Raw genomic sequence first — 10,783 nt, 5'->3', positions numbered from 1 at the left:
CCAGTGGCTGGGTTCAAAAATGTCAGCATCCGAGCTCATAAGAGATGCAGTTTCTCACACCAGAGGTGGGACTCCATCACACGTCCCTCCGTAGTCCCTGCTGCAAGCCCCTTCGGGGAGCTGGGGGAAGAGAGGCCGCACAGCACAGCGGCAGGCAGCAGCCCGGCCCGTCACTTCCCCCACAGTGCTTGCAGCCTTCCTGCCTGCTCTGCCATGTCCTCTAGGCATGAGCAGGCAGGAGTAGAAGGCAGCGCTCTGATGAAATTGTCATCTTTTAGCTGCACCTTCAAACACACTGCAAAAGAGTTTGTTATTGAGTGGGGATGGTTGTGGAAAGCAGGAGGACAAGGTCTGTGGTTAGAGCTGATGCCTCTCATTGGTGTTACTACACCAGTAAAACCCAGGTGAGCTGCCTGCTCACTGCAGATGGAGCAGCACAGAGGCTCCTTCTTTGGAGCAGAAGGAAAAGCCCCAGGAAACCCAAAGAGAGACCACCAGAGCCCGGGGCGATGGGCTGCCCTGACAGGAAACCCCCTCCCTGGCCACACGGCTAGTTCCTCAGCCACAGCTCCATCTTCCCAGTGATGCCCAAGCTTTGAGGCTGGGATGTCCAGTGCAGTACCAGCCTGGTGACAAGACGCTCATGGGATATACAGCTGGGCATGGCATCACAGCAAGCAGGAGGTATCACCCCCATCATCCTCCTCATGGCGCTGGGAGCTGCAAGCCATCCTGGCCCACAGCAGCTGCCACCACCCTTGCAGGAGAAGACTCTGTGATGCCCTGCTGAACTGGAGCCATTCGTTTGCATCTCCTGGCCTGCCAGCCCAGCTGGAGAGGCAGAGAGCTGCTCAGGGACAGGCAGAGAGACCAAAATAGTCCTGAAAAGGGTTTGAGGTCTCCCCACCCATGGCCTGGCAGTGAGTGGAGTGTGCCATGTGCCAGTGGTGTTGCTGTAGCTGGTGCATGGCTGGGTGCATTTGCCAATGTGTTTCTGTTTCTAGCTTGGTGGAAGAGGGAGTAGTGTGGATCCTGCCCAAAAACCAGAGTGAAGGGGTGAAATATATAGAGAAGAAAAAAAAAAATGAAACAGTAATAACAAAAGCAGCAGCAACATTGGCTGCAGGCCAGGTCAGCGCCGAGCATTTGAGCCCCCACAGTTCCAGGGACTGCAGCGGGCAGAGGATGCACAGCCCCTTAGGTCCAGAGATCACTCCAAGCTCTTGGAGACCACTTGGGTCCCACTGGACCTGTGGAGCGCAGCAGAAGTCCTGCTGCCCAGGCAGGCAGTGAGGAGGAATTGCCGAGGCATGGCAGCAGCCCAGGGCTGCCTGCCACTTCCCGCGTTGCCCGTGGCCCAGTGGGCTCGTGGGAGTTGTGTCCCTGAGATGGGGGCGAGCTAAAAAGAGCCTCCAGCTCCACCCGCAGCAGGCAGCCTGGCTTCCTTCTGTTGAGAAATTACTGGTGAGTGCTCCCAATCGTATTTTTGCAGTGTGTATCGACAGATGATTCATGTTGGCCTTTCTGCAAGTTAGTCCATGACCAGTGTCCGATTAACCACGCCCCCCAGTGAGGGATGCTCCTGATTCCCCAGACTTTTCCGTTTCCTTGGAACACCACCATGAGAGCCACGGAATTTTTCAGCACCACCTTTTAAGGCCCCTGGGTGCAAATTATCCCATCCTGGGGATGTCAAAGTGTTAGTAGTTTCTAATTAAACCAGGGAGGAACAGAGCGGTGTTAGAGTATGCAATGGTGGGATGCGGAGCCCTCCCGGCTGGCTCCACATGTCCCTGAGTGCAATTCCCACAGGGATGGGGTGAGGTCAGCTGCAGGATAAGGCCATTACTCGAACTGTCTGTTTTTAATTGCACTGGGATGCAGATAAGGTAGGTCCTTGTAAATCCATAGCCGGTTGCATGCCTGTTTGCAGGATGTGCCTGCCCGGCTCCCTAACCACCTGCCCAGCCTCCAAAATGCCTGTTTGAGCATCTTCTCTGCCCACAGCCTGGCTGGAGGCAACAGGTAGGACAAGGCATGGATACCACAGAGGAGAAACTGAGTAATTCCCCTCTGCAGGAAGAGTTTGCTCCCTCCTGGCCTTCCTCGGCTTAGCCCTTGCTTTCTGCTTTCCCCTGGTGCTGCTGGTCCCTCACGTTCCCCCTGCTACCCCTTGCAGTGCTGCCTGCAGTTACCAAACCTTGCCCCAACCCACACGCCCTGTATGCTCAGCACCGTCCTGCCCACGGACCTGTGGCCCGAACCGCTCCCAGAGCACGCCTGCATCCCCACAGGGGCAACATGCATCGTCTCCTGCCTGAGGCTGTTGTGGCCTTTCCAGCAAAAAGAAGAAGAAGAGCTCAATCCCTTTCTGTAAGATATTTTTCCCTCCCTGAGGCAGAGGAAAGGCTTGGTGCTGAGGCTGCGGAGGATGCTCCCGGCAGCAGCAGGTGCCACCCCAGATGTGCCGGTTGGGGGGACACCGCAGCCGGCCTGAGGGATAAGCCCACCTCTGGGAAGCCCAGGACATCACACGGGCTGAGCTGGGAAGAGATTTTGCCATCCAACAGGCCAGGTCCTGGGCAGAAGAACGGCGCTGGAGCAGAGCGGCAGGTCCCAAATGCACTCCCCGGGGCAGCACCACACCGCAGGGGCTCAGAGCAGCACGGACCCCACGGCGGCAGGGAGGGGACCCCGCCAGCCCCTCTGGCACCCACGAGGGGCCCAGGGAGCCGCAGTGCAGGCGCAGCACCGTCCCCCTCCAGAGCCACCCTGACGCCCCAGCACACCCTGGCGCTGTCCCGCGGCGCTCCTGCGTCCCCTGCCCCGGGGCCGCCCCCCCCCCGGGGCGGTGACACCGCGACCCCTCTGCCCCGCTGTCCGCTCGTTCCCGGCAGGACGGGCCCCGCCTTCCCCCTGTGCGCCCGCGGGACCAGTCCGTGCTGCACGTCCCTCCGCAGAGCCCCGCGCCGTAGACGCGGGGGGCCGCAGGGAGCACTGCCCTCCCCCCTGCCCGCCCGCGGCAACGGCGGGGCATGGCGGTGCGCGGGGGCCGGGGAGGGAGCCGGGCCGGAGGCGTCGGATGGGGCGGCGGGGCCGGAGCGGGGGGAAGGCCGGGCCGCGGGGCCGGGGGCGAGGCCGGGCGCAGGCAGCGCAGCCCGTGTCAGGCGGCGGGGCAGAGGCGAGCGCGGCGGGGCGGTGCCTGCGCAGGGCCCGGGCAGCCGGGACACGGCCCAGGGCGGCGTGGCGGGGCCGGGCAGCGAGTGCCCACCCAGCGGGGCCGTGCCGGGGCGCTGCGGGGCCGCCGGTCCCCGAGGCCCGTGCGGGGGCCGGGGGGCGGCGCGGCCGCGGGCCGGGCGAGGCTGTCAGTTACCGGTGCGGTGCGGGCCCGGCGAGGCGGCCGGGCCGGAGCAGGCCGGGGCGCGCCCGAGGTCGCTCCGCTCCGGGCACCGCGGCGGGGGGGCGGGGGGGTGGGTATGCGGCGGCCGCCGGGCCTGCGGGCCCCGGTGCTGCGGGCGAGGGCCGTGAGAAACTTCCAGCCGCCGCGCCGTGCCGCGCCGTTCGGTGCCCCGCATGGCGCGGGGGAGGCGCCTCGACCCCCGCCCGGGGCCGCGCCAGCCCCGCAGCGCTGCCCGCCCGGCGAGGCACCGGGCCCGGGCGGGGACGGGGGGAGCACCCAGCGCAATCGCCGCTGGCGCGGGGGTCCCGCGCCCACCTCGGCCGGGCAGGCGGCTCCGCGGCCGCTCTGCCGGGCCGGACCGGCGGGGCTGCGCCCGGGGACACCCCCCGCAGCGGGCACCGGGGACTGCGGGCGCCGCGCTTGCTGCCTGCGCTGCCCGTCCAGCGCTGCCCGCTGCCGGGCTCCCAGCCGCTGCCCGGGCGTGGAGAGAGCGCCCGCCCTCGCCGCCTCCTCCTCCTCCATCCTCCTCGCCGCGGTGCGGAGCGAGCGCCGCTCCCCGGTGCGGGCTCCGGTGCCCCGGCGCGGGGTCGGGCGTGTGTGTGCGTATGTGTGTGTGTGCGTGGGGCTCCCACCGCGCCGCGCCGGGCCGTCCGCGGAGCGCGGAGCGTTGCGGCCCCTCCCCGGGCGGGAGCGGCCTCCCCCCGCGCCCCCTCCCGCGGGCTGTGCCGGGCGCGGAGCCCCCTCCCTCCCCGCCCGTTCCCTCTCCGGACTCGGCTGGCTCCGCACAGCCCCCCCGCGCGGGCAGGGCTGGCCGCACGGCACGCCGGGAGCCGCAGTCCTCGGGGCGGCGCGGCGGCCGGTCGGCCGGCGGCTACCGGACTACAGCTCCCGTCAGCCCCCGCGGCGGCGGCTCGCTCTCGCCCTCACACTCCGGCTGCCGCTGCCAGTGTCTCCGCCGCCGCCGCCGAACCGCCGCTCGCAGCGCCCAGTGTCCGACCCACCGCCTCGGGCAGGGGCCCGCCTCGGCCCGCCGCCCCCCGCTGCCCGCCCGGCTCGGGAAGCAGGTGCGTGCCCGCCTCCCGCCGCCCCGCCGCCCCGCGCCGGACGCCCGGCCCCCGCTGCCGGGCACCCCGGGCCCGCGCGGCCCCGCACCCACCGCCGGGGGGGGGGGGAGGCGGACGGCAGAGGGCGGCCCGAGCCCCCCGCCCGGCCGGACCGGGTCGCCATGGAAACGGTCCCGGGACACCACCGGGGGTGGCGGCGGGGGGGGCTGGTGGTGGCGCCGGGTGGGGAGGGGGGCGGGCGGTGGCGGTGGCGGCGGCGGCGGCGGCGGTGGGTGGGCGGGTGGGCAGCGTCCTGCGGCGGGACAGCGGGCGGGGACGGCGGGCACTGACAGCGCCGGTCCGGGGGCAACGGACGGGCGGCGGGCTCCGCTCCCTGCCCCGCGACGGCGCGGCGTGCCTCTGCCCTGCCTCGCGCGGCGGCTCCGGCACCGGCGGCACCTGCCGCTCCCGGGGCGGCGCGGGGGGTCCCGGGGCGGCGGGGCGGGGCGGGCCGCCAGCGGCGGGACGGCGGTGCCGGCGCTCGCGGAGTTTGGCGGCGTGGCCCGAGCCTGCCCCGGCAACCGCCGTGCTCGGGGCCGGCCGCGTCGGTAGCGGCTTCGGGGGCCGGGCGGGCGGGCGCCGGGCGATGGCGGAAGAGCCCTCCCCGGGGACAGCGCGGCCGCCGCCGTCGCAACCTCCATGATCGGGGCTGCCCCGGTGCGGCGGCGCGGGGGCCCGGCCGCGGCCGCCGGGGCTGCGGGATGAGTGGCGGCAGCTCCGCGCGCCGCTGGGGAGCGGCCCCGGGGGCAACTGTTGAACCGGGGCGGGCACCGTGGCCGGGGCTGCGGGAGCCGGTGCGGGGAGCAGCGCCGCGGGGCCTGGCCGTCGGCGGAGTTTGGGGGGGGGGTTGCAGGGCGGAGCCGCCGTGTACCGGGCCGGGGCGAGGGGGGGTCCCTGTGCGCCTCGCGGGGCGCCGGTGGCGGCGTGGGGCCGTGGGCCGTGCCGCGGCCTCCCGGGGCTCAGGGAGTGGGACGTGCCGCGGCAGGGAAGCCCCCCTGGCCGTCCCAGCCCCGGGGGCGTCAGGGTGCGTTCGGGCCGGACCGGTGCCACTCCTGCGCCGCCGCCGTCCCCCGAGCCGGTGCGACGAGAGCGGCCGGGCCCCCCGCCTGTGCCCAAGGTGAGGGTCGGGCAGCGGCAGGACCGGGCGGGAGGAGGAGGTGCTTCCTGCCGCCCTCACCGGAGAGGAAACCAAAACTCCTTCGGTGGAGTGTCGGTACTCGGGAGGCTTATTGCTGGCGTCTCGGTGAGCGGCATCGGTACCTCCATCCGAGCATGGGTGAAGCCGGTTCAGGAGGGCACCGTCGAGAAGGTCTTTCAGGCTGAAATAAAGATGAGGCAAGTTTCTCCTCTCAGAGCATCTGCTCTCCAGCACCCTCATGCTTGCCTGCCACCACCGGAGTTGGGGGGGATCCTTGTGAGCGAGGGGCCAACACGTCCTGTGCCCTTCGCAGCATGCCCACCTCTTTCTTTCGCCATGTCTGCATCAGCCTTCCCTTCCCCACCCTGCCTTTTTCATCATCGTCGTCAGCCTTTGGGTTTAGCCAGTCCCAGTGCCAGCGCAGTGCTGGAGGCTGCATGGTGCCCATCGAGGGCACCAGCTCTGTCACTGTCACCTGTGTCTGGAGATGCCTTTCTGGGGGGGTGTCGGAGACCCGGTGCTGGCGCAGCTTGGCCTTCAGAACAAAACCGCCCTTGGGACCTCTGGGCTCTGGCGTGCCAGCTTGTCTCATGGGGACAGGAGGCTGTATTTCCTGACAGCAGGAAATACTGCTCTGGATGCAGTATTTCGGATGGTCTGCACCTTGTCAGATACTACGTTTTTTAACGCTAGCCTCCTCAGTGTCTCTTTTATTCCAGTTCTTAAAAATTTGTGAGAGTGGGCTTTCATGGGGACAGCCTTGCTGTCTCGAGTGAGCGAGTGTTTAGTGACACCCATTGCACCACATCTGGGACTTATTATGAACGGACTACTGAACATGCAGCGAACTTTTATTTATTTTTTCAAATGGGGATGGATTTTTTCTTTTTTTATTTCCAATTCATCGTGCCGAGTATCTATAATTACTTGCGGTGTTACTGTGTCTTTAAATCAGCTTAAGCAAATGCATGTAGGCAAAGCCTGGCTCAGCTCCGCATCAGTCGGGGCTGCTGTACAGCCAGTGGGAAACCAAAACCGAGCTTGGGGCTGCCGCGCGGGCCACAGGCCGGACCCTGCGTCTGGCACTGTCTCCCACCACAACGGGCAGTGAAGGTGGCATGTCCTGTCCGTGCTGCGTTTTTTTCCACCCCAGTTGGTGGAGGTCAATTCTGCTACAGTTTCTGACCTCTGCATGAGTGGTAACATAATATAAGATAAACTGTTTCCTTTTCTTCAGTTTTCTTTTTAAAATTTTTCCCTTGCTATGTATCACACCTGTAGTGAGTCCTGCGAGAGGACTGTCAGGATTTTTTTGATTTGATTGTGTAATTTAATTTTTATTTTTTTTCAAGCAGTTGGCTTTAAAGGGTTTTCTGAAGCAATGCTCAGAGTTAAGGCATCTCAGGCACCTCTCAGGATTGGTGCTCACTCTGTACCTCTGTACCTCAAATGGATGCCCAATAATCACATAAAAAAACAAATATAATTTCTTGCCTGTGTTACTAATGGCAACAAAGATTGCCAAAGTGAACAAACTATTGCAAGTGAAGGAGACCATTCCCCTCGATGCAGACCGTTTCCTTCTGGCCCATTTGAGCCTCTCTGAATTGCTGCAGGGGCATGTGCTGCCTTATTCCACTTCTTTTGCTCCCATCAAAGTGGCCGTCTCGTGGGCAATGCACTCTTGAGTGGCAAGTCCTGCTTGAGTTTCCAGCAGCCCGCCTAGTTTTGTATTTGGTAGCCATCTGGGGGAAGGAAACCCTGCCTGCGAGGTTTCGGTCCTCTCTGGGAATGAACCTTACAAAGGTGTCTTGTGCGGGTGTGTTTCCAGGGTCAAAGTGCGTCCCTCCCGGCCTTCTGCAGTGCCCCCTGGGCAAAGGAGCCGTACAGCACCGCGGAGAGGTGAGCTGCCGCATCCTCCCGATCTCTTGCTGCAGAGGGATGTGTTGGGCTTTCCTCTTTTTGATACCGTAGGGCTGGAAAGTCTCCCTTTCCTTCCTCTGTGCCACTGGCCCACTTAATGCAGCAGCCGAGAGCGCTGCTGGCGCGAAAGGAGGCACCGCTGACGAGCAGCGTTTTACTGTGTCTGTAAAGGTCCTGCAGCCCAGCCGAGTGCATTGCTTTGTTTGTCAAGCTGCACTGAGTTCCTACCGATGTGATCCACTATGAGATCTCTGGAGCTGGCTCTTGGCCTCGTGAGGCTTGCGCCGTGGCTGCTGCTCATGCAGCAGGGAAAGGCGAAGCTGCTGTTCGTCCTGGGGAGCTTGTGCCGTCGTCTGAACCCTGGCTGCTTGGCAATGGTGCATATTGCCACTTGTCAGGCCCTTGCTGGAATGCTGTCATGCGGTGCTCTCCAACCTGTGTTGGGGAATAATGTGCCTGCCCATAGCCCAGATGCAGGGAAGCCTTGCACTGGGGGATTTTGGGAGTCTGGCTGCTGGCGTTTTGGTAACTGTCATCTTGTGCCTGCGTAGTCAGCGTGCAGCTGAGACGGTGGTGATCTGTTGGCATGTAGCTCACGTGTTGGTGCTGGGATGGGGGAGAGGAAAGGTAAGTGTCTTGAAATCCAAGTCATTTTAGTATTTGGAAATTCACAGAGCAGGAAAATGCATGAAAAACTTCTTGTGGGGGGGTCAGGGAAGCACAGTCCTAAAGTGGAATGTGTTTGCACTGTGGAGAAATGGGTTGGTATAAGCTGTACCTGTGAGGAACGTGGGAAAGCCTCCCTTTCTGTACCCCTGGGTCTTGGTCCACCCAAATTGCCATAGAGTTGAATGACTAGAAGATCATGGCTCTGGTTGACCTGACCAAAGCAGTACAAAAGTGAGTTAGATTAGGTGGCAATGTAGATGTGACATCTGTTTGGGCAAATGCCAATGGTACAAAACGCTCCAGTAAAAAAACAAACTGCTATCCATGGCTGGAAGTTAGGTGTCAGCTCAGAGAAGTTGCTGTATGTATTTGCCAACATAAGCGCTTGAGAAGCTGAGTGTTGAGTCAGGTCAGAGAACAGATCTGGCTGAGTTGTCACTGTTATTTGCAAGGTAGGGAGGAGACTGGATTTCAGTGGGGTAGCTTGCAAATCTGTTGTGCAAATCCTGTACCCCTCTGCCCTGTTAACACTGGGGTGGGAGGTGTGTGAGGTGCAGTGTTGCAGTGGAAAACTTGATTAGGAAGCCTTACCTTGGGCAACTCAAGTTAGCATCCCTGAGAGCTAGGGAGCAAGCAGGATTTTAAGAGGGGTCATCTTGGAGATTATGTGGGCTTAATTATCTTCAGCTATGTGGGAGCTGGTAGGTGAAGGCAACAGCAGCCTGTCCTGCCACCCTCAGCTTGACCTGTGTTGAAATGACAGTTGTTTCGGTGCTGTTGTGATTTTAGTGCAAGGAAGATTTGTCTAGAGATAATTATTAGAAAATACCCATTCCCGAAGAACTTAATCTCAGGAAACTTGTTTCCATCAGCTGGACAGTGGTATTACATAACAGAGAGTAATTTCTTGACTTAATCCAAGGGAACTTCCACCTGTAGCTGAGCCATCACTAACCTGAGTAAAAGCATGCTTTTACTACAAGGAAAACATCTTCTGCTTTGCTTTTTCTGGAGCCTGGAAGAGAGACTGGTTTGCAGAGTAGCATCCTCTCCTTTTGCAAAATGATGAGAGGTTTTGCCTTAATGAACAAAAAATACCCCCGTTCTTTTAATTCACCACGTTAGTTTGATTAAAAACCTCTCCAAGGGCTTGTTGTTGTTGGTGAATGTGTTCGGCACCTTGTTCACAATTCTTAGAGCACATTTTGTTTTGAGAGGTGAAGGAGCTTTAATACCACATGACGAGACTCTCCACACAAAGTGCTGTGTTTATGTTCTTATTTCATTCTAAACTAGTTTTCTTTGGCATTACTTAGAATTGGCTGGGCACCTATTTAGCTAAATCAAAATAAGACTGTGGTTTCATATATACTTCCTTTGGCAGACGTGGTGATTAAGCAGATTCTGTGCCAGGCTGTGCCCTCTCTCCTTCTTGGTGAACCTGACCAAGGAGCTAGTATGGGTTAAAACCAGTCCAGCCACAGGGGAAAAGGGGCAGGGGGAAGAAAAGGTTTTTAACAGAGATCAACTCCCTGATCAAGTTTACCAGGACCCTGCACATTTTCAGTGACATGATTGAAGTGGCGAAGGGAAAGAAGGGCTTCAAAAATTTCTTCAACAGCTTCTTCTACTCGAAGGCAGGCATGTGAAGCCATGCCCTAGTTGTGTTCTCCAAGGGGTTCCTGCTAGTTTAATTACATCTGATTAAAGTCATTTTAAGCTGCACCAGTGAAGACAAAAATTTTGCTTGGTTTCCTTGTGTCGACTCGACTAAAAGTGTGTTTTGACCCAGGAAGGCTGCAGTTGCTCTTTCTGGTTTGGCATTGCATTGGGAAGCTGCTCATCCTTGCATTTCTCAATAAACTTCCTGGGCTGCCTTCTTAAGGGTGCTGCTCTTTTGCTGTTCGTGCTGGTTTGCACTGGAGACCACGTCTGTTGTTTTGCCCCCAGTTTATTCCTTCTCTGAGTTAAAATATTGATGCTTTTTCTCTTCTGTTCTTCTTCATTCCCTGTGAAATGCCTGTCTTTGGCACGTGTCCCACATCGTCTGTGGAGGATAGAGGCCAAGAATTCATGAAACAGTGTCTATCTCTGTTACTATGTCCTGCTGGCTGTCTTCTCGTGGCCATTGTGCCTCCTCTGTTGACCGGTTCTCACTCAAGTACTCAAAATGTGCTGTTTCTCCCAGCTCCTTGTACCACGCCACTATCATTTTTCCCTTGCCAAGCCTGTTCTCGGGTCATGCTTGATCTGTGCTTAGTTGAGGCTTCAGCTCATCTCCAACTCCTTCCTGTTCTACATCGTGCAGCCGCGTGCATCTCCTTCCCCCATTGCACAGAAGGTCCCTTTTGATATCTTCTGAAGCATCTGTCCTGCCACTGTGCTCAGGGGCAGAACTTTTCTCTTTCCCTTCTTTCAGTTTAGCCTAAGATGGTGAAATCCCCGCAGATTGTTTGTTCCCCTATTTCCTTTATGTTGCATTTCTCTCCAAGCATCACAAGACTCCTCCCCTTCCTGCTCCAAGCCACCTCTCATTCTCTTTGGGTATGA

At 60.4% G+C, this 10,783-nt stretch overlaps 1 protein-coding gene across 1 annotated transcript in view; it reads left to right on the top strand.

The window, feature by feature from the left end:
• Positions 1-4,356: 4,356 nt before the first annotated feature.
• Positions 4,357-10,783, top strand: part of LOC119157548 (BCL-6 corepressor-like protein 1) — a 29,816-nt gene continuing 23,389 nt past the window's right edge. Inside the window, 1 exon segment of the mRNA XM_037408560.1 lies at positions 4,357-4,464. The gene's annotated coding sequence lies outside the window, so the exon portion shown is untranslated.

This window comes from Falco rusticolus, chromosome 14, assembly GCF_015220075.1.
Source record: "Falco rusticolus isolate bFalRus1 chromosome 14, bFalRus1.pri, whole genome shotgun sequence".
NCBI lineage: Eukaryota > Metazoa > Chordata > Aves > Falconiformes > Falconidae > Falco > Falco rusticolus.
The sequence above is the reverse complement of the archived record's forward strand: the minus strand, read 5'-3'. Positions and strand labels throughout refer to the sequence as shown.